A 25,041-nucleotide genomic window follows, 5' to 3' on the forward strand; every position below is an offset into this window, starting at 1 on the left:
GGTGGGAATTCCCTGGTGGTCCAGTGGTTAGGACTCAGTACTTTCAGTGCTGAGATTTAATCATTTGTTGGGCAACTAAGAGCTCATAGCAAGGCCTTTAAAAAGAAAGAAAGAAAGTCAGGGCAACATTGCCAAAGAAGGAAAGGATGTTGGGAGGAAAAATCGTCAGGTATCTCCTACAGGGAGTTAGGAAAAGCTTCGAGGAAGAAGAATCTGAGCTGAGACCTTGAAGAATAAGTCGATTTTAGGGAGAAAAGTGGGTTGAGTCCTTTGTTATCTATTGCTGTGTAACAAATTATCCCAAACTTAAACAGCAGTTTATTGCCTTGCAGTTTCTGATGGTCAGGAATCCAGGAGCAGCTACCTGGGTGTTTCTGGCTCAGGATCCGTGATGAAGCAGCAGCCGAGCTGTCAGCCAAGGCTGCAGCCTCAAGACGACCGGAGCTGGTGGATCCAGGCTCACCCACGGGGCTGTTGGAGGAGAGTTCGGCCCTCCCCACACGGATCTGTCCTTAACACGGGCTGTGACATGGCTTCTCCCTGCCAAAGGAGAGAGTCAGCCTTCTGTGAATTCTCTCCAGGGTGCACGCTGTCATTTCCACCTTCTTTTATTCCTAAGCCCAGCCTCCACTCAAGAGGAGGGAATCTCACAAGGGTGTGAATACCAGGAGGTGGGGGTCATCACGGGGCCCATCTTGGGGGCTGGATACATCCCGGGGAAGGACACAAAAGCATGGCGGTGGGAGAGCAGGCAGCGAGGCTATGGCCGTGGGTAACATCAAGCTAAAGACGGAAGTAGGTGGGGGCTGGGTTGTGAAGGGCTCTGAAAGAAGCATTCACAGCGTGAACTTTCTTCTACAGACAGTTAGGGGCCCTGAAGTATATAAAGCTGGGTTGCCTCACAATATTTTGATTTGAGGCTTTGAGGGAGCCCAGTATATGTCCTCTCTTTCCTGGCTGTGCTTGGAACAAACGGGACTGCTATCTGCATCGGGGCTTCCTGATAGAGAATCGTTGAATTTGGCATCCAGACCCATTCAGGCACAGGAAGGACAGGAGAAGGCCAGTCAGGGCAGAGCAGGGCTCCCTGTGGGCAGCCTCTTTCCTAAAAGGCGGGGCAGCGCAGTCACGGCCCCAGGGGACACTTGCCTATCAGAATGCACCCATCTGCCCAGACAGCAGGGGAGGCGACTCCACAAGTATTGAGGGAAACCCCTTCTCATGAAAATCAAGGCAGAAAGCAAGCACGCCCCCCATCAACCATCTGCAAGTTTTAGCCAGGGCACATCTGGCTGCCTCTAGTATGGCATTTCATCCATACTTTTCAAGACGTGAGAAGCCCACCAGGTTGAGGTCCCACTTCAACACAGCGCTCCCTTCTGCCAGCAGCAGTCAGCTCCGCCGGCTTGGTGACTCAGCATCACCCGGGCATCTTCCTCATCTCTTTCTGACCTGGAGTTCACCTGGACTCTTTCCTCCGCAGTCTGTGGTGTGGCTTGGGGCTGGGTGGGGCCTGCACCTTGGGTGTCTCCCGGCAGCTTCATTCACCATGGCTCCTCCCTCCATTCCTGCCCCTTGGCTGAACCTGGGGACCTTGGGCAGGCCTTTGTGTGGCCTGGGCATGAGTGTGTGTCGTGGTGTGTGGGTATCACTGGGTGTCAGCACTGTTCTGGCTGAGGGCGGAGCTGTGTTTCCTCAGGGTAGGCTGGTGGTGGGCTGGGTGTTAAGCCAACCTTCACTCTGAGGAGGAAACAGAAAAGGAAAACCTGGAAGGCTCTGGGTGAGATTCCTGTGAAACTGAAGTAAATCCCTTCAGCTCACTGAGCTTCAGCCTCTTCATCTGTAAATCGTGGATCTCCAGGATTAGAAGTCGTTCACTCGTCACTGAAGCTGATGATTTGCTAGTGCACAAAGCAAAATTCCCCTCATGCAGGAGTGTATAGCTCCTCCCAAATAGTGGTAACTATAGGTAAGCCCAATAATAATGTGCCTCTGGCAAGGTTCATATACTCCAAGGTACCTGCAAACGGAGAAAGAACAGATGAAAATTTGGCTCACTGGAACCCCAAGAGCTGCATGATGAGAGGTGAGGTCAAACGTGGAAGGGAAAGCTTTGAAGTCAGAAGTCAGAATCCCAAACCTGGTTCAGACCTGTCTGAGTCACCTTGGGGCTGTCTAATTTCCCACCGTAGTCATCATTTCCTGTTCTGCAAAATGGAGAGAATGCCCATCTCACAGGATAGTTGAGGCGGTGAGTGTTTATCCAGTGATCATATGTGAAATCCCCCTGCCTTGGATCTGGTTTTAGCTGGATCCCAAGTCCCATTCCCCTCTCTGGTCTCATGGCCATATTGGTGAAGTGAAGAGATCTGAAGGACAACCAAGCCCCCTCCTTGCTTTGGGAATTCATTCTATCCTCTCATTTTTTTCTCCTCCTTTCCAGAGCAAGTACATTTTCAGCAGACCCAAGACATGGTTTCCTATGTGAGTTAAATTCAAGAAATCCTAAAAAAATAAAATAAATAAGTATCAATGAAAGAAATCCTCACTGAGCTCTAGTCAGTGGGTTTTTTCTTTTTTTTTTTTTTTGGCTGTGCCCCATGGTATCTGGGATCTTAGTTCCCCAACCAGGGATGAACCCAGACCCCCTGCTTTGGAAGCTTGGAGTCTTCACCAGTGGATCACCAGGGAAGTCCCCGTGTTTAGGTATTTTGGATAAAGGAGACATTAACTCTAGCTTCCGCTCCGGAAGAGTCACCCCACTCATCATTCACACTTAGAGTCATCAAAAGACCACTGCTTTTTCTGCCCTGACTCCATTCAAGTCTATATTGATCAAAGACTCTAATCTGGCCTCAGTCAGTGTTTTCAAAATAGGATCAGCTTTTGTGAGATGTTTTTGTTTTCACAAATTAATTATTTAAAGAAACAGTGATAATTTAATTTAAAAAGTAACTATTTAAAAAGATATTCAAACAGGAATGGGGGTTCACAGTGGAAAATGAAGTCTCTCTTGTCCTCCCAGCCCCCAGCAAAGGCACCCACTTCTGAAGGTTCTCTTCACTGGACTGGGCCTTTTGGTGGCCAGGAGGGGTGATCCCAGCCTTTCTTTGGGAAGGCAATGGAAGCCAGCATCTCTCTGCTTTGCCAGCCAGGAGCTCTGAGGCCAGGAGAGGAGGCAGAGTGGAGCTTCCAAAGGAGCCGAGGGTCTACCAGAAGGCCAGAGGGAGGGCAGGGTGGGGGCACTGAGGATGGAATTGAGACTGTGGGGTCTCAGGTTCACCGAGGGAGACCTTTAACCCACTTGCAAGAGACGCACTACCTTGTCAGAGAGGTCTTCTACAAATATTTGTCGAGTGACTATGACAGGCCTTCTGGCCTTCACCTAGGGTCAAAATTGGGAAATGGGGCTGGAAAGGCCCCAGATCTCACTGTGAGAGCAAGCAGGAGGGAACACTGACCAAACATCTTCTCGCTGTCAAGGACTTTTGTTAGGTTATTTTAAAATTAATTTTTAAATACACAAGTAGTATAGGAATACATTTTCCATGTTAAAAAAAAAGAAAACTTCACAGATATGGCTAAATCTTCCTTTGATCTCTAACTCCAGTCTTGGTTTCCTCCTACCTCTCTAGATGGAATCGCTATTTTCAATTTGGTGTGAATTGTGCTAACTTATTTCTCTGCATTTTGGCTTGTATTTGTCTCATACATATTCTTCTGCCACTTCACTTTTGGGTTAATAATATATCTGGGAGGTTTCTTTTCAGGCGGATACAGATCTTTGCTCAGGGCTTCCATGGGTGGTGTTTCACGTCAGCCCCACTCCACAAGAGTAAGTGTGGCTCAGAGAGCCAGGTGACTCACCCTGGCAGGTGAGAAGGGGAGCGGGATTCAGACGCAGATTTGTCTGAGTTTGGATTGTACCTGCCCTTTACCCAATCTGCTTGTGGTTTGTGCCCTAAGTTTCCTGGTTTGTGATATCATCAAATGGGCTATTTTAATGGCAGATTAATCATAGTGCAAGAGACAAATTGACTACCTCCATTCCCTGTTAAAATACCTACATGGCCCCCCAGTTTGCAAAGGACTGAGTCTAAGTCCCTCCATTGGGTAAGAATAGATCTTTTAGACAGAGAAGCCCTCTGTCTTGTCATTTCTCCAGCTCCCTGTGGCCAGGCCCTGCCTTGTTATCAGTTCTCCATCCAGCACGTGCTTTCTGACACCTCCGAGCAATTTGCTCCATTCTGACACTGTCTACCTGGAGGTAGCATTAAATCCCACAAGCTTGGTGCCCACTGCCCCCTGCGATGCCATTCTCAATCCAGGTTGTCACCTGTGCTTCTGAGGCCAGCAAGGGGTTGTCCCCATGAGCCCCTCTTTGAGTTCAATTAACTTGCTAGAGTGGCTCTCAGTTTACCAGTTTATTTTAAAGGACATTATAAAGGATACAGACGAAAGTCAGATGAAATACTTGGGACGAGGTATGTGAAAGGGGCTTCCATGCCTTCTCCAAGGAACCACTCTGCCAGCACCTCCACATGTTCACCAGCCTGGAAACTCTCTGAACCTCGTCCTTTTGAGTTCTTATGGAGGCTTCATTACATAAGCACTATGGATTAAATCATTGGCCTATAGTAATTGAACTCGATCTCTAGCCCCTCTTGCCTTCCTGGAGTTCAGGGAGACAGCTAAGTTACACCCCTCCAAATACGTAGTTGGTTCCCCTGGCAAACAGCTTTCATCCATAGAGGCTTTCCAAGTCACCTCATTAACATAAACCCAGATGTGGTTCAAAGGAATTTGCTATGAATATCTAAAGACGACTTTAGGAGCTTCCCTGGCTGTCCAGATTTCCTGATAGCTCAGTTGGTAAAGAATCCGCCTGCAATGTAGAAGACAATACTTTGGGTCCTGGATTGGGAAGATCCCTTGGAGAAGGGAGAGGCTACCCACTCCAGGATTCTGGCCTGGAGAATTCCACACATTGTATAGTCCATGGGGTCCCAAAGAATCGGACAGGACTGAGCAATTTTCACTTTCATTTTCTTTTCACTGGCTGTCCACTGGTTAAGACTTCCCCTTCCAACATAGGCTTCAATCCCAGATCAGGAGTTAGTGCCTCACAACCGAAAAACCAAAGCCTAAAACAGAAGCAATATTGTAACAAATTCAACAATGACTTTAAAAAATTTTAAAATTAATTAAAATTAATTTTTAAAAATTCTTATTTAAAAAAAGACAACTCTAACCACTGAGGAAATTCCTAGGGTTTTAGAAGCCCTGCATGAGAAACTGGACAAAGACCAAATATATATTTCTTATTACAAATCACAATATCACATTCCAGAAAAAACAAGCTACTTATGGTTCTCTTCAGGCCCAGTTGTTTCTCTCCTCCTCATCCTTGCCCATGCAGTCCTCTCTGCGTGTGGCGGACCAACTCCCCATCTTAACCCCTCTGTGCCTGGCTCACTGTAACTCATCCTTTGCACCCTGATGCAGGGGCCATCCCCTTGCGGGGGCCTCTCCTGTGGTCCATGGGCTGAGTTAGATGTTGCTCCTGTGTTCCCTCAATGTCTTGTACTTATTGTTATCAAAGCATTTCCCCTCCTATTCTAATTGCCATTATATTTGCCTTCCTCTTCTTAAGGGTGATGACACAAAATTCATATTGTATGGCAAGGTAAGAAAAAGTTAAACATAAAATTTTTCTTTGCTTGTTTGGGCCCCTTCCCTCCCCGTTAGCAAGCATTGTACAGCTGTGTTAACTAGTCGTCCTTTGGAGATAACAGTCCTTTTCAGTCTCAGCTTGGGACCAAGATGATCCATGACACACTACCCTTTGTATGCGTAAGTTTGGATTGTGTAAACTGTCAATAATGAGTCACTGACATATAACCTTTGTCTCAAGAGTTTATATTACCATGTTTTGACCTCTAATGGGCAGAGCAGTCCTTAGAGTGTTCTGAAATCTCCCAGGTTTTAACTGGTTCCAATAAAATATTCAGCTCCTTTCTTAGATTGATTTTTTCATTGACGGGGGTTAGGTCCTTGAAGTGAGGGCCACTGTCTCATTTACCTGCATCTCCAGGTCCCAAAGAGTGTTTGTGGACTACATGAATGCCTCAGGAGAGTGAACAATTGAGTTGTTCACATGTGTTGAGATTTCACTGATGTGAGAGAGAGGAGATACACAAGATAATAGTGCTGGGAAGAGAAACCCATGATCTCTTGAAATAAACTTACCCAAATGCAATCATACTATCCGTGTGGCGACTGTACGGGACCACATTTTCTCAAGCCATCTCCTAGCTCAAATGTATCTTAGCTCTGTGATGTTACTCTTATTCTTCTCTTTCATCTGGTCTTTAAGGCACTTGAAAGGGGATGCATGCCCTGATTTCAGGGGATCTGAAATCAATCCCACCAAGGGCTGGTTGAGCCCTGTGGCTCCATCTCCTCAGTGACGTCCCTTGACTCAAAAGGGCATCAAAACCCTCTGCCCACTCTTGAAACTGGCAGGGGTTTCCTGAGAAGAGGGACGGGGGAGTTCACCTTGGGAGGAGCAGTTCCCCTCCTCAAGATAACAATTAAAATTCATTATCTCTTTGCCTCAAAATCCCAAAGTCATCTGTAACTACTAGAATTAGGGAAAGCCCAAAGCTTTCACCCATTTTCTCTCATTTCCCTTTTCTCTGAGAAAATCTGAGGGAAAAGCTCTCTTCATTTTTTTTTCCCCTTAATATGGTTTAGTGTTCTTTTCAGTATGAAAAGGTGAAAGAATATTTTAAAAATAGAGAAAAAGAGAAAGTAAAAGAGTGCCACTACTGAGATACCATCACATTTAGAGTTCTTTCAGTCCTTTTTTCTATGTAATTTGCTGCTGTTGTTCAGTCAGGTTTTTAAAAATGTGTATAATGTAGATACACCCAAAGTACATATAATGCAGATGTATAATTTAAAGAATTACAGAGTGGATACTTGAGTATCCATCACCCAGTTTAAGAAATAGAACTTCACCAATAGCTTAGAACAAGCCCCTATGCATCCCTCTCTCCCAGCCCGCTCAGAGGTCGCCACCAATTTGAATTTTGTGTCATTCCTTTGCTCTTCTTTACAGTTTTACTGTATTTGTATTGTGTAAACATACAATGCAATACTTTTTACCTTGATATAATTGAAGTGAATTGTTTTGGAGCTTGCTTCTTTCATTTATGATCTTTGCGAGATTCATCCACACTGATGTCTCCAAGTGTAGATTATTCATTTTCACTCCTTCATAGTGGTACATTGTATGTGTCTATTGCACTCCAGTTTATTTATCCATTCTCCTGCGGATGGACATGTGGATAGCTTCCAGGATTTTTTTTTCTTTAAAATATTTTATTGAATGGAATGATTAAAGATATATTTTGTTGTGATAAAATATATGTTAACATAAAATTTACCATTTTTAACCACTTTTAAGTGTATAGTTCAATGGCATTAAGTGATTCACATGGTTATACAAACATAACTACCATCCATCTGAAGAACTTTTTTCATCTTCCCAAGGTGAAATCTGTAACAATTAAACAGTAACTCTCCATGCTCTCCTCTCCACACGTTTGACAGCCACCGTTTTACTTTCCCTCCCTATTAGGTTTGATTGTTCTAAATATCTCATCTAAGTAGAATCATAAAGTCTTTGTCTTTTTGTGTCTGGCTTATTTCACTTAGAAAAATGTCCTAAAGATTCATTCATATTGTTGCATGTGTTGGAATTTCCTTCTTTTTAAGGCTGAATAATATTCCATTGTGTGTATATACCACATTTTGTTTACCCATTCATTTGTTGATGGACACTTGGATTGTTTTGACCTTTGGATCTTGAGAATAATGCTTTTATGAACACAGGTGTACAAATATCTGTTAGAGGCCCTGCTTTCAATTCTTTTGGGTGTATATCCAGACGTGGAATTGCTGGATCATGTGTTAATTCTACTTTTCATTTTTGAGGAGATGCCACACTGTTTTCCACAGCGGCTGCACTGTTGTACATTCCTACCAGTAGCTCATCAGGATTCCAACTTCTCCACGTGCTTTTCAACACTTGTTCTTTCTTTCTTCTTCTTCTTTTAGTAGTAGCCATTCTAATGTGCATGTAAAGTGATTCCAGAATTTCTGACAAACAAAACAGCCATGACCGTGCTAGTACATATACCCTGGTACACATGTGCGAGAGTTTTTCTAGTTTTACAATTGCTAATTGAGTTGTTGGATAGTAAGATATATATATGTGTATTATTTTCCAATGTGGCAGGGTCAATATATTCATCATCAAGAATAGATCATTGTTATCATTTCACCACACTATTGTGAAACTTACCATTTTTGCCAGTTTGGTGGGTGTGAAGTGATATTTCAATGTGGTTTTATTTTGCATTTTCATGAGTAATAACAATATTAAGTATCTTGCCATGGGTTTCTTGGTCATATTTATTTCCTCTTATGTAAAATATCTAAGTCTTTTGTCCATTTTCCTATTAAATTGTTTGCCTTAGTTTTATGAATTGGAAGACTTTATCTATTTTGGATACTAAACATTTATTAAGTATACATTATAATGTCTTTTCCAAATTTTTGGCCTGTTATCTCATCTCTTTTGATGTCTTTTGATGAAAAGGAGATTATTTTAATTTAGCCAAATGTTTTTCTTTCACATCTTTTTCTTTATGATTGTACTTTCTGTCTTTTGCTTAATACAGAATCTGTCTCTACCTGAGATCATAAAGATATTCTATATTTTCTTCTAAGACTTTTCCCCCCAGCTATATTGAGACATAACTGACAAATAACATTGTGTAAGTTTAAGGTGTACGACGTGATGATTTACTATATGTATCACATATTGTGAAATGATCACAACAATAAGGTTAGTTAACATATTCGTCATCTCACATAGTTACTGTCTGTGTGTGTGTGTGATGAGAATATTTAAGATCTACTCTCAGCACATTTCAAAGACAAAATACAATATTGCAAATACAGTTACCATGTTGTACATTAGATCCTCAGAATTTATTCATCTGTAGCTGGAAGTTCATATCCTTTGACCAACATCGCCCCACTTTCCCCAGCCCCCAAGCTCTGCCAACAGATACCATGCATATGTGATATCACACAGCATTCATCCTTCTCTGTCTGACTTACTCCCCCTTAGCACAATGCACTCAAAGTTCATCCATGTCGCAAATGGCAGGATTGCCTTATTTTTCATGGCTGAATAATTCTTTTAAGAATTTTAAGGTTTTTCTTTCACATTTAAGGCCTTGACCCACCTGGAATTGATTTTTTTATGTGCTAAGGGGTATTGTCTTCCCCATCTGGATAGCCAAATTCCCCAGATTTATTTGTGGAATCAATGTTTATTTCCTCTCTGGCCTTCAGGGCATCTGTCATCCAAATTTTCTAAAAAGTAAATAAATAAAATTAAAAAGCAACAATAAAATAACAAAATCAGGCTTTCTAATATGTGTGGTCCCTTTTGGGGGCCCCTCGTTTCGTCACATTAATCTATTTGTCAATCCCTGTACCAACCTCATGCAGTTGAAATTGTGGTTGCTTTACTAATTTGATATCTGGGAGGCTAAGCCCCTGCCCAGAAATCTGCTTTGGGACTGTCTTAGCCTTTCTGGGCCCTTTGCTCTTCTGTATATTTTGAAGATACAGCATGCCAAGTTACACAAAAAACTGAGTTGGGTTTTTGCCTGAAATAGTGTTAGGATATTTTGAGGAAAACTGCCTTCCTATCCACCAACATAGCATGTGTCTCCATTTAGGTTTCTTTAAGGTCATTTAAGGAAATGTTATAACTTTCTTTAAAAGGCTTTCACAGCTTATCCTAGGTACCTTATATTTTTTATTGCTTTTGTGAATAGTATCTTGTGTTCATGGACTTGTAAAACGTAGTCACACTGCATATAATGTGCTTTTCCCACTTGTATCATATTGCACAATTTTTTCTAAGGGTTGCTGACTATTTGTTGGGAAGAGTGACTATCCGCTATTACTGACCACACCAGACTTCTGCTTTTCTTTTTGCTCTAGTCTCATTAGATGTTTCATTGCCCTCTATGCCCTTGGGGGTTTGAGGTCTGAGACCCTAAATCACGGTCCTTGCCCTCTCTCAACCTAGACAACATCCTCAGCCTCTCTGTACCTGTGTTCCTCATCTCTAAGAGTGAGATCATGGATGACACCTGCTCCATGGGCTAATCATGATGATTAAATGAGAAAGAAAGAAAGAAAATGAAGTTGCTCAGTCATGTCCGACTCTTTGCTACCCCATAGACTGTGACCTACCAGGTTCCTCCATCCGTGGGATTTTCCAGGTAAGAATACTGGCGTGGGTTGCCATTTCCTTCTGCAGGAGATCTTCCTGACCTAGGGATTGAACTCAGGTCTCCCACATTGTAGGCAGACGCTTTACCGTCTGCGCCCCCAAATGAGAGTATGGAGTAAGATGGCTATCATGGAACCTGGCATACAGTAAGAGTTCAGTGAAAATTAGATACGATTATTTCTCAATAAAAAATCTGTTTTCCTTCATTTCTTGCCAGGTTTTGACTGTTCTAGCTAAAAATCAGTGTTTGAAAAATTGGGAAAGAAAAGTCAGGTGTCCCCTGATTTCACCTTTCCCCCCTCTCAGGCTCTCCCTCCTCCTGCTCCTCCTGTCCCCTCGTCCAGGGTTAAATCCAGGAGACCAGTGCTACATGGGGGCTCTCAGACCCTCTAGTTGACAGGAGTGGAGGAAGAGGACATGTCCTCCCGAGAGGATGCCAATTCCAGGCCAGCTCTCCAATCTCATTCTCCAGCCACTGCCTGAGTTCAGGTCTCACGGCTGCTCCCCTACCTCTTGCCTCTCCCCGTCCTGTCACTCTGAGCAAGACGTCCCCCACCACAGCTCCAGCACCGAGGAGTACCACCACCTGCTTAGAGTCATCATCGCTCCCCCAGTGCCCTCAGGACGAAGCCCAAATCATTCAGTTACTTTCCAAGGCCCCACATGATCTGCCCTCCACCTAACTGCTAACACTGACCACACTCCTATTTCTCCGTACCTGACACGTGTCAGTAAGTCTGCTACAACACTGCTGGGTAGGAATCCTTCTTCCACTTTGTACGTGAGAGCACTGAGGCTCAAAGAGGTAAAAATGACTGACTCATCAGGGACCCCACAATTAGGCAGCACAGACACAAAAATTTGAATCCAAGTCTCTGACTCCCAGCTAGCTTTTTTCCCTCTGAGGGGCAAAGCCTCCGCTTATCCAGTATAACCTGCAAATAACCCTGGGAGAGATAACACCCTTGATTTTTGCTCACTCACAGGGTTTCTGCAGAAGTGAGTAAAAGGGCCTGAATGGGTCAAGGAGAGGGAAAAGGTCAAAAGAGCATCCTGAAGAAAAAGAGAAAGTGTGCCCTCTTGGCACTTTTTTCTCAGGCTGAACCCTGGAGTTGGGGGTGGGGGGGCGGCGTCAGCTAAGCCTGGGGCAGGGAGTGGTGATGTGGCCCAGGGAGAGGCGGGGCGGGGGCAGTGAGTGAAGTCAGGACTGAGAATGACCTAAGAGGTGATGGAGGAAGTGAGTATGACCAGGAAATAAGCTTGCTGAAACCACCCTAGGAGAATCACCAAAACATTCCTGGCATCAGATGGCATTTAAGAAATAGTGACTGTTACATCTTTAAGATGTGCCACTCATTTGCCTGACCACCCAATCTTTTCAGTGACTCTGAAAAGTGGTTGTTCCTATTACCTTTTTACACAGTAGGAAACTAAAGCTCAGACAGCTGAGAGAACCTGCTCAAGGACTCTCAGCAAGGAAGTGAAAAAACCCAGAATATCCTACAGATCTGCCTGGTGCCCCAGCCCTCCACTGTGCCATCCTGCAGTCAAATATAGTCCCCAAAATGTGGCCAAGTAATCTGGGGGCCACAGAGATCACACATGCTCTGCTAGATGAAAAGGTTCCCACAATACCGAAAAATGTCAGAGGAAGATGGCAGTAATCCTGCCATTGGGTGGATGCAGTGTTAATACCTGCTGCGTGTCTGGGCAGCCGGGTCTGTGCAGTTCCAGCTTGAACGTCCCCAAGTCCACTTCCAGAGCGTGCAGAGGCCTGTGTCTGGTCCTGCCTGACAAAGGTAGACCGAGTGCAGGGGAGTGACCAAGGATCTGCTCTCCAGTGTGGGGAGTGAGCCGAGTAAATGTGAGCTAGGCTCTCCTCCCACCGCTGCCCAGAGGCTGGATCTGGGATGGGGAGGGAAGGGGCAGGGGCAAGCAATGGTCAGAGGCCTCCTTCTGCTGTCTTTGTCTGAGCCCTGTAATGATAAGCACAGGCCTGGATGGCAGTATAATTATTTGTTTTTAAACATAAAATTAGTGCAGAGAAGGGCTTCCCTGGTGGCTCAGACGGTAAAGAATTCGCCTGCAAAGCAGGAGACCCTGGTTCGATCCCTGAGTCAGGAAGATCTCCTGGAGGTGGAAATGGCAACCCACTCCAGTATCCTTGCCTGGAGAATCCCATGGACAGAGGAGCCTGGCGGGCTACAGTCCATGGGGTCACAAAGAGTCAGACGTGACTGAGCGGCTAACACTTTCCCTTTCAGAGAAGAATTTAATTGTTCAAAAGGAAAATGGCATGCCAAGCCTCTCCAGAAGGGGCCACTGTAAACAGTTTCCTGAGGGTACAAGTGGGACCCTGGGATGCCAAAGGGCAGCAGCGTTCCAGCCCGACCATCAGCGCCCTGTTTGCATTGTCAAGCGCTCAGGGCGCTGAGCGTTGGTCTTGCCAAGCAGGAAATGCCAGGAAGAGCAAGAAGGAGGGAAAGGAAGCCAGGGTGTTTAGAGAAGGGGGCCAAGAGTGGAACGTTGGGGGTGAGGTGGAGAGAGGGGCTTTGGGAAAGGAGCAGGGTACTTATACGGAGTTTCCAGGAGCCTCCACCAGCCCCTGCATCCTGTAAACCCCTTCTCGATCTCTATGGGAAACCAGCAGTGAAGTCTATTGTTGAGACTTCCGTTTCTGGCAATACAGAGGACCAGACTGTGCATGCTCTTTATTCATATATTTCATGATAAAGAAAGTCAAAGACAGGGACTTCCCTGGCGGTCCAGTGGCTAAGTCTCCGCACTCCCAGGGCAAGGGGCACAGGTTCAATCCCTGGCCAGGGAACTAAGATCCCACATGCTGCGCAGTGTGACCAAAAAATGAAAGTTAAGAAAATCAAAAGCAAAATGCACATGCTTGTTAACAGTTCAGGATTGGGTTTGTGGAGGGAGGTGGTCAGGCTAGGCTATGCTGAGCCTAGCCTCAGTTCAAGAGTTGGTAACAGTTCGGGACTGGGTTTGTGGAGGAGGCGATTGGTAACAGCCCAGGACTGGATTTGTGGAGGGGGTGGTCGGGTGACACTGAGTCTAGGTTTGTGGAGCGGGTGGTCAGGCTACGCTGAGTCCAGCCTCAGCTCAAGAGCAGGGCAGCTGCAGGCTTGGTTCTCACTGGGCAACAAGTCTGTGCAATTTCCCCCCTTCCCTCCTGTTTCTCTCTGGCCATTTCCTCCTCTCCTTTCACCGTATCTATCTCTACCTATCAGTTTATCTTCTATTTATCATTTACTCATCTTTCGTGCTCAAAGTGGATTATATTCTGCCACAAACTACTTTTTAAAAATTCAGTACCATCTCATGGACAGCTATGCCAGCCCATGATCATCTTATACAAAGGCTGTCAGTTTTAAGAGCAACATTCTCTGAGGTTACAGAAGTCTCATGTCTTCCAGAGCTAGTCTGGAAGAGATCGCATATCTTCCATCAGCTTCTGCGGCTGGCAGGCCTGCCATTCATCCACTCTGTTTTCTCACATGCCTTTATTGGCTTCTCACAGTAGCCAAGCTTCCAGCGCCCCACCTCTCTGGGCTCACAGGTGAAGAAGGCCCCTTCACGTTCTCAACCTCCCCCCTGTCTCACTCGGCTTCCCTGACTGGTTCCTGCCCTTCAGATCAGCCCGCACCTCTTGGCCTGAGCACGTGCACTTCACTGAGCTCGGGACGCCTGGCCCCCAGCATGAGCAGCTCCTCCTTCGTCTTCCCGGCGTCACATTCACTGAAGTCCTCACTCTCTACCCCAGGCACCCTCCACTCTCCTCTCCTGCTTTATTTCCACCCCTAGCTGACATGCTGTGCCTTTTGCTTGCTTACTGGCTGTCTCCCCCTCTTCCTCCCACTAGAATGCCAGCTCCATCAGTGCATTTTTAACCTCTATTATTTTAATCACTATTACTTGCTGCTTTTTAGTCTCTATTATTCTCAGGTGGCGTTAGTGGTAAAAAACCTATCTCCCAATGCCAGAGACGTAAGAGACGCAGGTTCAACCTCTGTGTTGGGAAGCTCCCCTGGAGGAGGACATGGCAACCCACTCCAGTATTCTTGCCTGGAGAACCCCATGGACAGAAGAGCCTGGAGGGCCACTGTCCACAGGTTGTCAAGTGTCAGACACAACTGAAACCACTTGGCACACACACGTGCCCAGAACAAGGCCAATCAAGGCATGTGTGCGAGCTAAGTTGCTGCAGTCGTGTCTGACTCTGTGTGATCCTCCTCCATGGGGATCTTCCTGAGCCAGGGATTGAACCCACAGCTTTTACATCTAACCTGCATTGGCAGGCAGGTTCTTTACCACTAGCACCACCTGGGAAGCCTGGTTAATCAGAGATGTTCACTAAATATTGGTTGAATTGAATCCAATATAGAAGTTGATTTCTGTGGGTATGCTGCATCCTTGCTTGTTGAAGAGGGAGAAGCACTTCCTTTAAGCCAGCTCTGAAGACCCTTCATGAATTTGCCTTCTGACCACCCGTGTCTTCACTGCCCCTTTGCTACCTGGACTCATCCTCCAGATGCCATGGTACACCCTGGTTGGCATCCAGCCCCCAAAGGTCACGTCCTGTCCTGCATCTCTACCCAGAGAACCCTACCCTGGATAACTTCTACTGGCCTCCAGGCACAGCTGTAAATGCTCACTCTTGCAGGGGGTGTTTTCTCCCCTGGCCGGGTGATAGGACCCCTGGGCTCCTCCAGTCTGCTGGGTTCCCCTCTCTGGCTCCTATCTGTCACCCTTCTCCCAGAGGCCTGCGCCTTCCTCTGCCTCCCTAGGGGCTTCCGACCCAAGTGCCTGGCCCACAGAAGGGGTCACACATCGGTACCGGGAGAGAGGGTGAAAGGCAGAGTGAAGTGGCACTTACAGGGGACGGGAGGGTGGGCAGGGGGCACTCACCTCCAGCAACACTGGGTCAAAGGCTGCTCTAGCCCTGATCCAATCATGAAGAAAGTCTCCACTCATGAAAGAATTGAGAAACAGATGAGCAATCAAATGCCTGAGTACAGAGTAATGATGATTAAGGAATGCTGGGAAAAGGCATTATTACATGGCTCCAAAAGCATTCAAAAGCTCTTCAGGAGAGTTCAAGAGAGTGGTTTGGGCAGGCGGGGCCTGACTCTTATCAGAAGATGCCAGACCCCTCATTCCTGCCCCGTTAGGTCACCGTGAGCTGAGAGCAAGGCTCCCTGTCATTGTTTGCACTTCACCTTAGCTCACCCTCTTTTGAAAGGTGATGACTGCCAGATCTGCAGAAGGTCCCTGTGGGTAGGTCTTAGTATTAGTATTAGTATTGGCCACTCCTAGCTGGCAAGTGGGATTTTATTTTCTCTGACCATGGATCAAGCCAGTGTCGCCTGCATTGGAAGCAATGAGTCTTAACCACTGGACTGCCAGGGAAGTCCTGTGGGTAGGTTTCTAAAGTGGGAGAATGTCATCTATAAAATGGGATAATAATCATGAGACAAGATTTCTCTCCTGAAACAATTAAAGTGATGAAATAAGATCCTGCCGGCGCGATGTGGGGTACTGGGCTTGGCATATATGAATAGTAAACCCTCAACAAACACGGGAAGGCATGGTTAGTGCGTGTTTTTCCTCCAGAACTGCAGCTCCCTGAAGCGGGAAGAGGATGTCTGCCTCTGCAATGTTCCCAGAGCCTGAAACACCGCCTTGCACGCAGTGCGCACTCAGTACTCAGATGTCAGAGGCGGATTACCTAACCTTCTTCCGCAGCAGGGCCGGCTCTGGGGCCCGGCTCTTGTTCCCACCGCTGCCGGTGCTGCAATCTGCCCATTTCCCCAACTGCTGCTCCGCGCAGCTCTGACAACGCAGTGATTGCCCGGGGCACATGACTCGCAGGGTACTTTTCTAACTGCTCCCAGGGGCCGAGGAATCCCCAGGGCCTGGCTCATCAGGACCGGCCGATGACTGGGACCCAGCGTGGTCTGCCTTCCCGGTCAGCAGGCTGATCTGGAGGTGCCGTTTGGGGAGGGGAACAGAACAGGCAGCCCCGGGGGCAGGGGCGAGCGCAGGCCCCCTGAAGCAGGAAGGAAGCGGCTCTCACCACGGCCCCTCCCTCGTCTGACCCCGAGTCTGCCTTCATCCTGGAAGGCGGTTGGGCTCTCTGCTGGAGTCTTAGCTAACCTCTGAAGGTCAAGTTCGTGGACCATCTGTCAATACTAATGGCCAACTTTGATGGAACACTTACTCTGTGCCAGGTCCTACACTAAATGAAAAGATTTTATTTCATTTCTTCTAAAGAGACACCCAACTGTTCTCCAAACATTCTGTCCTTTGAAGCATCTGGGCCTCGGCACAGGCTGTTCCTCAGTTTGAAAGGCGCTTCCTCGTTTTATGTGCCTGGTGAATACTCACTCTTCAGCACCCAGCACTCTCTGTCTCTTCCCGCTGGAGGCTTTCTTAGCTTGCCCGAGACAATAAAATCAGAGCCGCTGGCGGGTCTCCACCGTCGTTGTGTGGGCGTTTGGTCTGTCTGCACCTGAGGTGTGACTCCCCCAATGCTCCCGGCCGCGCTTTCGCCTCCTATCCTCCCTGTCCAGCTCCACATCCAGCTGGGGCGCTGGGAATGCCGGTCCCTGCTTTTTCAGTGCCTTGGCTCATCACCTCTGTCCTTTGTGTGCCCCTCATTACTGGTCTTTATTCCAAGTACAGTGCTTATTACATGCTGCTGCTGCTGCTGCTAAGTCGCTTCAGTCGTGTCCGACTCTGTGCAACCCCATGGACGGCAGTCCACCAGGTTCCCCTGTCCCTGGGATTCTCCAGGCAAAAACACTGGAGTGGGTTGCCATTTCCTAGGTATTTATAAATGTAAGTTGAATGACATAAATGAAACTATGATCTTATTTCAGGGTACCAGATGGGAAGTGTTGAATTATTTTGCTGTAGACTGCTTGGTTACCTCTAGCAAGAAATTATCAGAATAGATAGGGAAAGAGGAAGTCAGAAGAAGGAAGAGAATGGGAGAAAGCGCTGGAACCAACATTTTCTGAGCACCTAAAGGTGCCAGGGTTGTGCTTCATTAACTCTCCACTTTAATCCAGTGAAGTGAGTATTACAATATCCTTTGTATAGACCAAAAAATGAGGGCACAGAGAGGTGACGTGTTCTGCTTAAGATCACACAGCTAGCAAGTGGCAGAGCTGGGATTTGAGCCCATCTGCCTAGTTCCACCCGGAGAAGGCAATGCACCCCACTCCAGTACTCTTGCCTGGAAAATCCCATAGACGGAGGAGCCTGGTAGGCTGCAGTCCACGGGGTCACTAAGAGTTGGACACAACTGCGCGACTTCACTTTCACTTTTCATGCGTTGGAGAAGGAAATGGCAACCCACTCCAGTATTGTTGCCTGTCCCAGAGACGGGGGAGCCTGGTGGGCTGCCATCTACGGGGTCGCACAGAGTCAGACACGACTGAAGCAACTTAGCAGCAGCAGTAGCAGCCTAGTTCAGTATGAGAAGGTGGGGAAAGTGAGGAGGGGCTGCAGGACTGGCGGAGAAGGAATGGGATACGTCTGTCCTGTGGATCAGACCCAGACCCGAGTATGCACTGTTCCTGCCTTAGTTTCCCAGAACAGACATTTGCTGGCCTGTGTACCCACCCAGACTCCTCCAATACTTTTAACTGCTTTCCCTTGAGACAGTTCCTTTATTTAAAAAAAAAAAATTGAAGTACAGTTGATTTACAATGTTGTGTTAATTTCTGCTGCAGCAAAGTGACTCAGGTATACACACATATACATTCTTTTTCATATTCTTTTCCATTCTGGTTTATCCCAGGACATTAATGAGAGTTCTCTGTGCTATATGGTAGGACTTCGTTGTCCATCCATTCTATACACGATAGTTTGCATCTGTCAACCCCCAACTCCCAGACCATCCCTCCGCCTCCCTTAACCCTTCAGTTCAGTTCAGTCGCTCTGTCAAATCTTTGTGACCCCATGGACTGCAGCATGTTAGGCCTCGCTGTCCATCACCAACTCCTGGAGCTTACTCAAACTCATGTCCATTGAGTCAGTGATACCATCCAACCATCTCATCCTCTGTTGTCCCCTTCTCCTCCCGCCTTCAATCTTTCCCAGCATCAGGGTCTTTTCAAATGAGTCAGTTCTTCGTATCAGGTGGCCAAAGTATTGGAGTTTCAGCTTCAGCATCAGTCCTTCCAATGAACCCCCAGGACTGATCTCCTTTAGGATGGACTGGTTGGATCTCCTTGCAGTCCCTTGGCAACCACAAATCTATTCTCAGTGTCTGTGAGTTGAGACAGCTCCTCTTTACAAGTAGCTTCTTTTTTCTTTTTTTTTTTTCCTAACATCAGTCCTGTCCTAAACACTTCCCTCTCAGTCCCTGGCCCACAGTTTGGGTACCTCTGACCCCACAAGATTGTGCAACACTCGCTGAGGGCTCCAAGAACCCGCAACTTCTCAATAATGCTGAACTGGGTGAAATTTCCCAGTAACCTCCTCCCCCGTCTGACTAACTCTCTCTTAACTTGGCAATGCAATGTCCTATTTTTAAGGAACCCAGTCATTTGGTTTAGATTCTTTAGTTGTTTTATTTTAATGACCTTCTGAATCATTCATTTTTCTTCTTTTGAACTGATTCATTCTTGGCCACTTCCTTGTATAGATATCCAACCCCTCCTTTAAGACTCAGCACCAACCACCCCCTTCTCCTGAAAACCCTCTTCATCCATACCATCCCTCTCCAGGAAGAGATATTCCCCTCCTCTTTTTCTGAACCATTCATCTGGCATTTATTATATTGTCATCATCCTTGTCCTAAATATAAAAATGATATGCCAGCTATTTGAATTGTTTCTTATCGTTCTCATGATGACTCTAGAAAGAAAGTAATTATCATTTCCAGCTAAATGTAGTGAAATTGAACCTCAGGGAGCTTACTAAGCCTCCTGCTCCAGGTCACATGAAATTAGTAAAGAAGCCAAGATGTTAAGCCCAGCACGACTGTAGAAGTGTAGGAGTGTCTTGAAATGGAACTATTTGTGTGTGGGTGCCTGCCTCTTACTGCGATGTCTGTCACCACCATCTCCCCCCTCCCCAGACGGTAAGCTCTGTGAAGCCCTTGTTCCCTATTGCATTGTGCGCAATAAATATATGCAATAAATAGCTGATGTTCCATAGATGTTGACCAATGGCTAGGAGACTTCCTGTCCCTTCTATAGAGTTAGCTGTTCCAAGCTTTACACAATCTTTGCATGCTTACAACATCAAGAGCCTGATAGCAAAAACAATCACTACGTATTGACTAAAGGAAGTAAGAGAAAGGCATGGGCTTGGAAGATTCCAGTGGACATATTTTCCAGTTGAAACTTTTCAATCAGAAATTTTAAAAATTCTCTGTGTAGCTCAGGACCCATGCTGCCAGACAAGACCTCCTCCTCATCACTTTTCTGGGTTGAACCAACATTTAACAGACTAAGGGTTCAACTTAAGCTCACTCCACCCATCTTTAATGGATGTGTACCCTCAGCCAGGCCCGGTGCTCACTCATAGACTAGTGCTGAAGTTGGCTCTGTGAGCAGCTCCCCAGGGGGAGGTCTTCTGGATGCCCACTCCCCCTCCACTCCTCTGCAATGCAAACTCCATACTGCCTTGAGAGCAGGCAAGGGTGGGGCCTTGGAAACAGGGGGACAGACGAGCAGTGGCTCCGTCTGGTCAAAGAGGAACTAGGCAGGAAAGATCTCAACAAGACAATAGCCTCCAAGAAATTAATGCAAGCAGTGGTGTGGAGACCTGGGGAAGACAGTATCCATGCTTCAAGTAGTAGGAAGACAGATTTTGGACCAGGAAGCAATAACGAAGACCTGGATGAGGGAAAGGTCTGGGAAGGACATTAAAAGTAAGAAGCCATGGGACTTCCCTGGTGGTCCCGTGGCTAAGACTCTGCATTCCCAATGCAGGGGGTCCAGGCTTGATCCCTGGTCAGGGAATTAGATCCCACATGAGGCAATGAAGATCAAAGATCCCGTGTGCCGCCACCAAGACCTGGTGCAACCAAATAAATAAATAAATAAATAAATAAATAAATAAATAAATAAAGCCTGCTGAGGATAGCACGTGGAGGCAAAGAGAGTTAAGGCTCCCTTTACCATCCAACTGAGTGCTTTCTCTTCAAATCATGCTCTGTTATCAACATTGTCAGCCCTGCTTTCTTTTGCTCATCTTTTCCTGACTATCATGTCTTTCAGCTGTAACCCCCCAGGGATACTTGGACCCAGGTGGGTCTTCTGTTACCAGCATTTTTTTGGTCATTTGGTTCGGAGGTTTGGGGGCCAAATTGTGAGCCTCGTCTTTTGACAGGAGCATTCTTCCAGGGAAGCAGCGGAGCCCAGCGGTTACCACAGGCTGCTGGGCTGGAGGGTCTGCTGACAGCCTGCCAATATTCAGCAGGGCACGCAGTGCACACCTGGTGCTCTCTCGCCCGTTCCCAGCCCAACGGTGAGTGAGAACGGAGCATCTCCACTGGACAGGGGAGGAAACTGGGGCCCAGAGACGTGAAGCCAGCTGCTCAAGGCCACCCAGCAAGGATGCTGAGCTGGCCTGCTCAGGGACCTACATGTTTGGGTGAGCCAATGACTGTCTTTGAGCCTCTTAGATTTGGCTGGAAGGACAGGGAGCTCTCACTCACTTCTTTTCATGGTCAAGAGTAAAACTCTGTGCTTCCAACAGAGCGGGCACAGGTTCCACCCCTGGTCAGGGAACTAGGTTCCCGTATGCTACCTGGAATGGCCAAAAAAAAAAAGAATGAAACTCAGACATGTTGATGGCAAAGCAAAAACAATAATGGTAGTAATACTGCCAGCAAACATTCAGAATTCACTATGTGCCCAGCACAATGCCACTGGCTTTATGTGTTTCATCTTTACTTTTCTCAGCGAAATGATAAAGAGCCAAGACTCTGCAGCCTGACAGCCTGGATGTGAATCTCAGCTTCGCCACTTACTGGCTGTGTGAGCTTAAGCAAGTTACTTTACCTCTCTGGGCCTTAGTTTCCTCATCTATAAAATGGGGTTGGTGATAACACCTCATAATAGATCCCTTGCACAAGTAAATGGTAGATAAATGTTACTGTTCCATTTTAAGAAACCAAATATCAACTTCCCCTCTCCTTGGCTTATGAATGGCAAGTATATAAAAAAGAAAACTGATAGAAGGGAAGGGTTCATTTTTTAGGATTGCAAGCAAAAGGGAAGAGATTTTTTTCAATAAAGATATTACAGTCATTTGCTGCAATCACTGTTTATGAACAGGGAAGCAGGCTCAGAAGGTTGGTAAGTCAGTTGGCAGCACCAGAAGGAGGATTTGAACTCAGGCCTGTCTGATGTCACAGCTCCTGTCCTTGATTCCATCGCCGTATGGCCCGCCCTGGTGGTCATGGAAAGATCTGGTCCCTGGCCCGGCGTTGAAAATGGAAACATGAGTCACCGGCCATCCCCGAGGACGGCTGGGGAGTGAGAGGCACTCAGCAATGGGCCAGAACGTTCCGCCAGATGCTGAGGATACACTGCCAGCAGCTCTGTCTCCTTCATGCCGAGGAAAGGGAGGAGGGGCGCCTGGAGGAACGCGGGTCACAAGCCAGCTGAGTGCAGCCTGGAGCGGGCTACGACCTGGTGAATAGCGTCAAGCCCATCTGGCCTCTGGAATGCTGAGGCCCCGGGGGACAGGCCTGGGGTTTTGCTGCTCCTCGGGGCGGGCTCCTCCTCCGAAATAACTCAGGCTGCTGGGTGGAGAAAAATCTCAGGCTTTCTAGACTCTCCTGGCCCAACTCATCTGGTGACCTATAAAGTGGGCATTCTTTGCCCACTGATGGAGACTGGGTTTCTATAGACACAGGATCAGAAGAAGCAAGGCATGAGAGTCAAACGGCTCTGGAACCAATTCCTGGCTGGGCAACCCTGGCCAGTGCCTTGGTTTCTGCACCCTCACAGGAGCGTCACGTTCGGCAGGGTCTGCAGGAGCAACAGTCTGCAGAAAGCCTGGAGGCTGCTGGCCACCCCATCAAAGCTCCTGACCCGCCTGAGTCAGTGAACAAGTGAGCAAGCTTGCGTGGTGTCCAAACCTTAGAGCGGGGGGCCACCACCTTGCTGGCTGGTCTCTACAGAGGCCTTGTGGCCAACCTTCCTTTTCTGGTTCCAGTTTCCACTTTGCCCCCAAAGAGCCCCAAGTCCTGTCTGGCTTCTTTCTGGGGCCACGGTGAAGAGTAAGGAACAGCACAGCCTTTGCCTTTGTGTGCTTGATGGGGCCCCCCTGACTCATTTGTGATGCTTGGGACTCATTTGCGATTCTACCCGGGAAAGTTTGGGACTGGCCAGTGTGGCTTGGTGGGATCTGTGATTCATTCTGGTGCCGAAGGGAACAAAAGCCCAGGTCCTAATAAGGTCCCCTCTGCCCCGGTCAGCCTGGTCCTTTGGTGGGGGGACAAGTCACACACACACCCTTCAGGACTGTTCCTATTTTCACTTAGCCTGGGCCTTCAGAAATCAAACAGCCAATGCCTCTTTTCTTGACTTTTGGAGGGGATAAGGTGAGTATACAAAGGGAGGACTGACAAGAGGAACTAAGCTGCCGTTGGTTCCAGGGCAGCCACTGAAAGCAATTACATCTGTAGGTGCAGCCTTGCCCTTCCTCACCACCTCTTTCTCTGCCTGGCTGGAGGCAGGGCCTGCAGCCTCCACCTCCAGACTCTCTCCCTCAAAGTGAAAAAACAACCCGCCCTCTACAGTCTGCTGGAATTTTCAAGTATCCTGGATGATACAATTTGCCAAGGACACTGGTCACTGGCTCCCTGCTTAGATAAATCACATGATCTCCATTTCCCATGAAATGAAGATTGTCACATTGAGCTGATAAAGTTGTCATGGACCAAAAAGAAGATGATGAATGTGAAACATGGTGCATGTGCCCTGGTGGAATAAATGACCCCCCTTGCCCCCTCCCCAGTTTCAATGAGGAACCAGGAAGTGGGTGTGACGTGAGCTTCTCCTGTGACTTGAGTCTTCATTCCACCCTGGGGCTCTGCTTGTCTGGAGGTCAGACCTCCTGCCCGAGGCTGGGCCCTCGGTTATCTGAAGCTCAGCTGCAGGCCCAGAGTAACAAGACAGGAATTCTGAGTTGGGAGTGAGAGTCACAAAGCCCAAGTGTGTTTCTTTAAAGCCTCAGCTGAATCGATCAGGATAAAAGAAGATAGAAGCAGGATATCCTCAGAGGCCATCATTTCACACAGTGTGACGTGGGCTGACTCACTTCCCCTTTCTGGGCCACAGGTTTTTGGTTTTTTAAATCAGTGAAACATAATAATTCTCACCTCTTAGGGCTGTAGGGACTTGGGCATGACCTACTGATTAGGAGCCTGGCTCTTGGGTTCAGATCCCAGGTGAATGAGGCCATCTCACTGCGTGGAACCTACTTGCTCATCCTTTTGGTGAGGATGGTCAGGTTGCTGTGGGGATTAAATGAGAAAATCAGTAGACTGGTCACAGCTGGTGGATGTCAGCATTCAGTAACTGATAGTTGCTCTTATCTCCATCACTGCATTTAGTTTCTGGCATATGCCAGGTGTTCAATCAGTGCTAGCTATTGTGGCGATGATGATGCTATTAACAGAGAAGACAAAAAATTAGCTGTATTAGCTGTAGCATATTAGCCGTCAAAACAACACCGGAGGGAGATTACAATCTTATTTTAGATCATCTCTTATTTTACCACAGAGGATGAGGAGGCCCATGCAGGAGAAACACCCAGCCTGAGATTACCGCAAGCTCACTTTCCCCAATCAGGGCTCTTGAAAGACCCCACTTCTCCCCGTAGGCTGGGGCCATTTGGAGTGAAGACACTCATGGGCCTTGGTCTCTCCCTAGGATTTGCTGTGTCATGGCCAAGGGCAGGAATGGAGGGCTTTAAGGTGGTTGGAGTCATCCAGAAAGAACCGAGGGCATCAACGGTAGTGCAGGGAAATGCTGATGTCTTTTCAGAAAGTTCTGTCCCAGGGACTCAAGGTGACAGCCCTGCTTCTGGAAGCAATCCAGGAGCCGGGCGCGTACAAGTGTGCCGCTCAGAGACAGCTATTCTAGACAGTAATGACGGCCGTGACTCGGTGATGCTGACTGTTGGCTGGGCCCTGAGCCAAGTGTGTACATCTCAAGGATCTTACCCCAGCAAGCTGAGGCACAGAGAGGTGAAGAAACTGGTTCAAGGGCTCCCTGCTAGTCCATGGTGGAGGGGACTCAAGCCTAGGCCCTGGGGCACAGAGCCTGTGACCTGCACTCAGCCCAGATGTGCCATGACTCACACCTGTGTCACCCTTTGCACCGTTTCACATGGTTTTCACCTCTGTGCTCTCACGGTCAGCTCACGTGCAGCCCTTCAGCCTCATAAAAGGGGCCATGCTGTGTGCCTCTGATCCTCACGGTGACTCTTTCACGGTATTACTGTGATTGTCACTGCCTTTTGCAATGAAGAGGCTGAGGTTCTAAGTGGTATGTGAAGTCACAGAGCTGGGAGTGGCAGGGCTGGCAAATGGGGGGTGTTTCCGTCCACAGCCCAGGTTACTTCCTCTCCAAACATCGGCACTGTCCATCCAGAGCCTTCTT

General features: G+C 47.4%; 1 long non-coding RNA gene across 3 annotated transcripts; it reads right to left on the minus strand.

The window, feature by feature from the left end:
• Positions 1 to 301: 301 nt before the first annotated feature.
• Positions 302 to 25,041, minus strand: LOC110148229 (uncharacterized). Of its 3 annotated transcripts, XR_002317115.2 has the most exons (4): positions 24,780 to 25,041; positions 23,757 to 23,891; positions 1,464 to 1,740; positions 302 to 540 (listed from the first exon to the last, which is right to left on the minus strand). It is a non-coding gene; the product is annotated as an uncharacterized lncRNA (long non-coding RNA). The 3 variants fall into 3 exon arrangements; XR_002317113.2 differs by lacking the exons at positions 302 to 540; positions 1,464 to 1,740 and adding an exon at positions 21,699 to 22,172 and having other exon boundaries at positions 24,743 to 25,031; XR_002317112.2 differs by lacking the exons at positions 302 to 540; positions 1,464 to 1,740 and adding an exon at positions 21,699 to 22,172 and having other exon boundaries at positions 24,780 to 25,020.

Source organism: Odocoileus virginianus, chromosome 14, assembly GCF_023699985.2.
Source record: "Odocoileus virginianus isolate 20LAN1187 ecotype Illinois chromosome 14, Ovbor_1.2, whole genome shotgun sequence".
Taxonomy (NCBI): domain Eukaryota; kingdom Metazoa; phylum Chordata; class Mammalia; order Artiodactyla; family Cervidae; genus Odocoileus; species Odocoileus virginianus.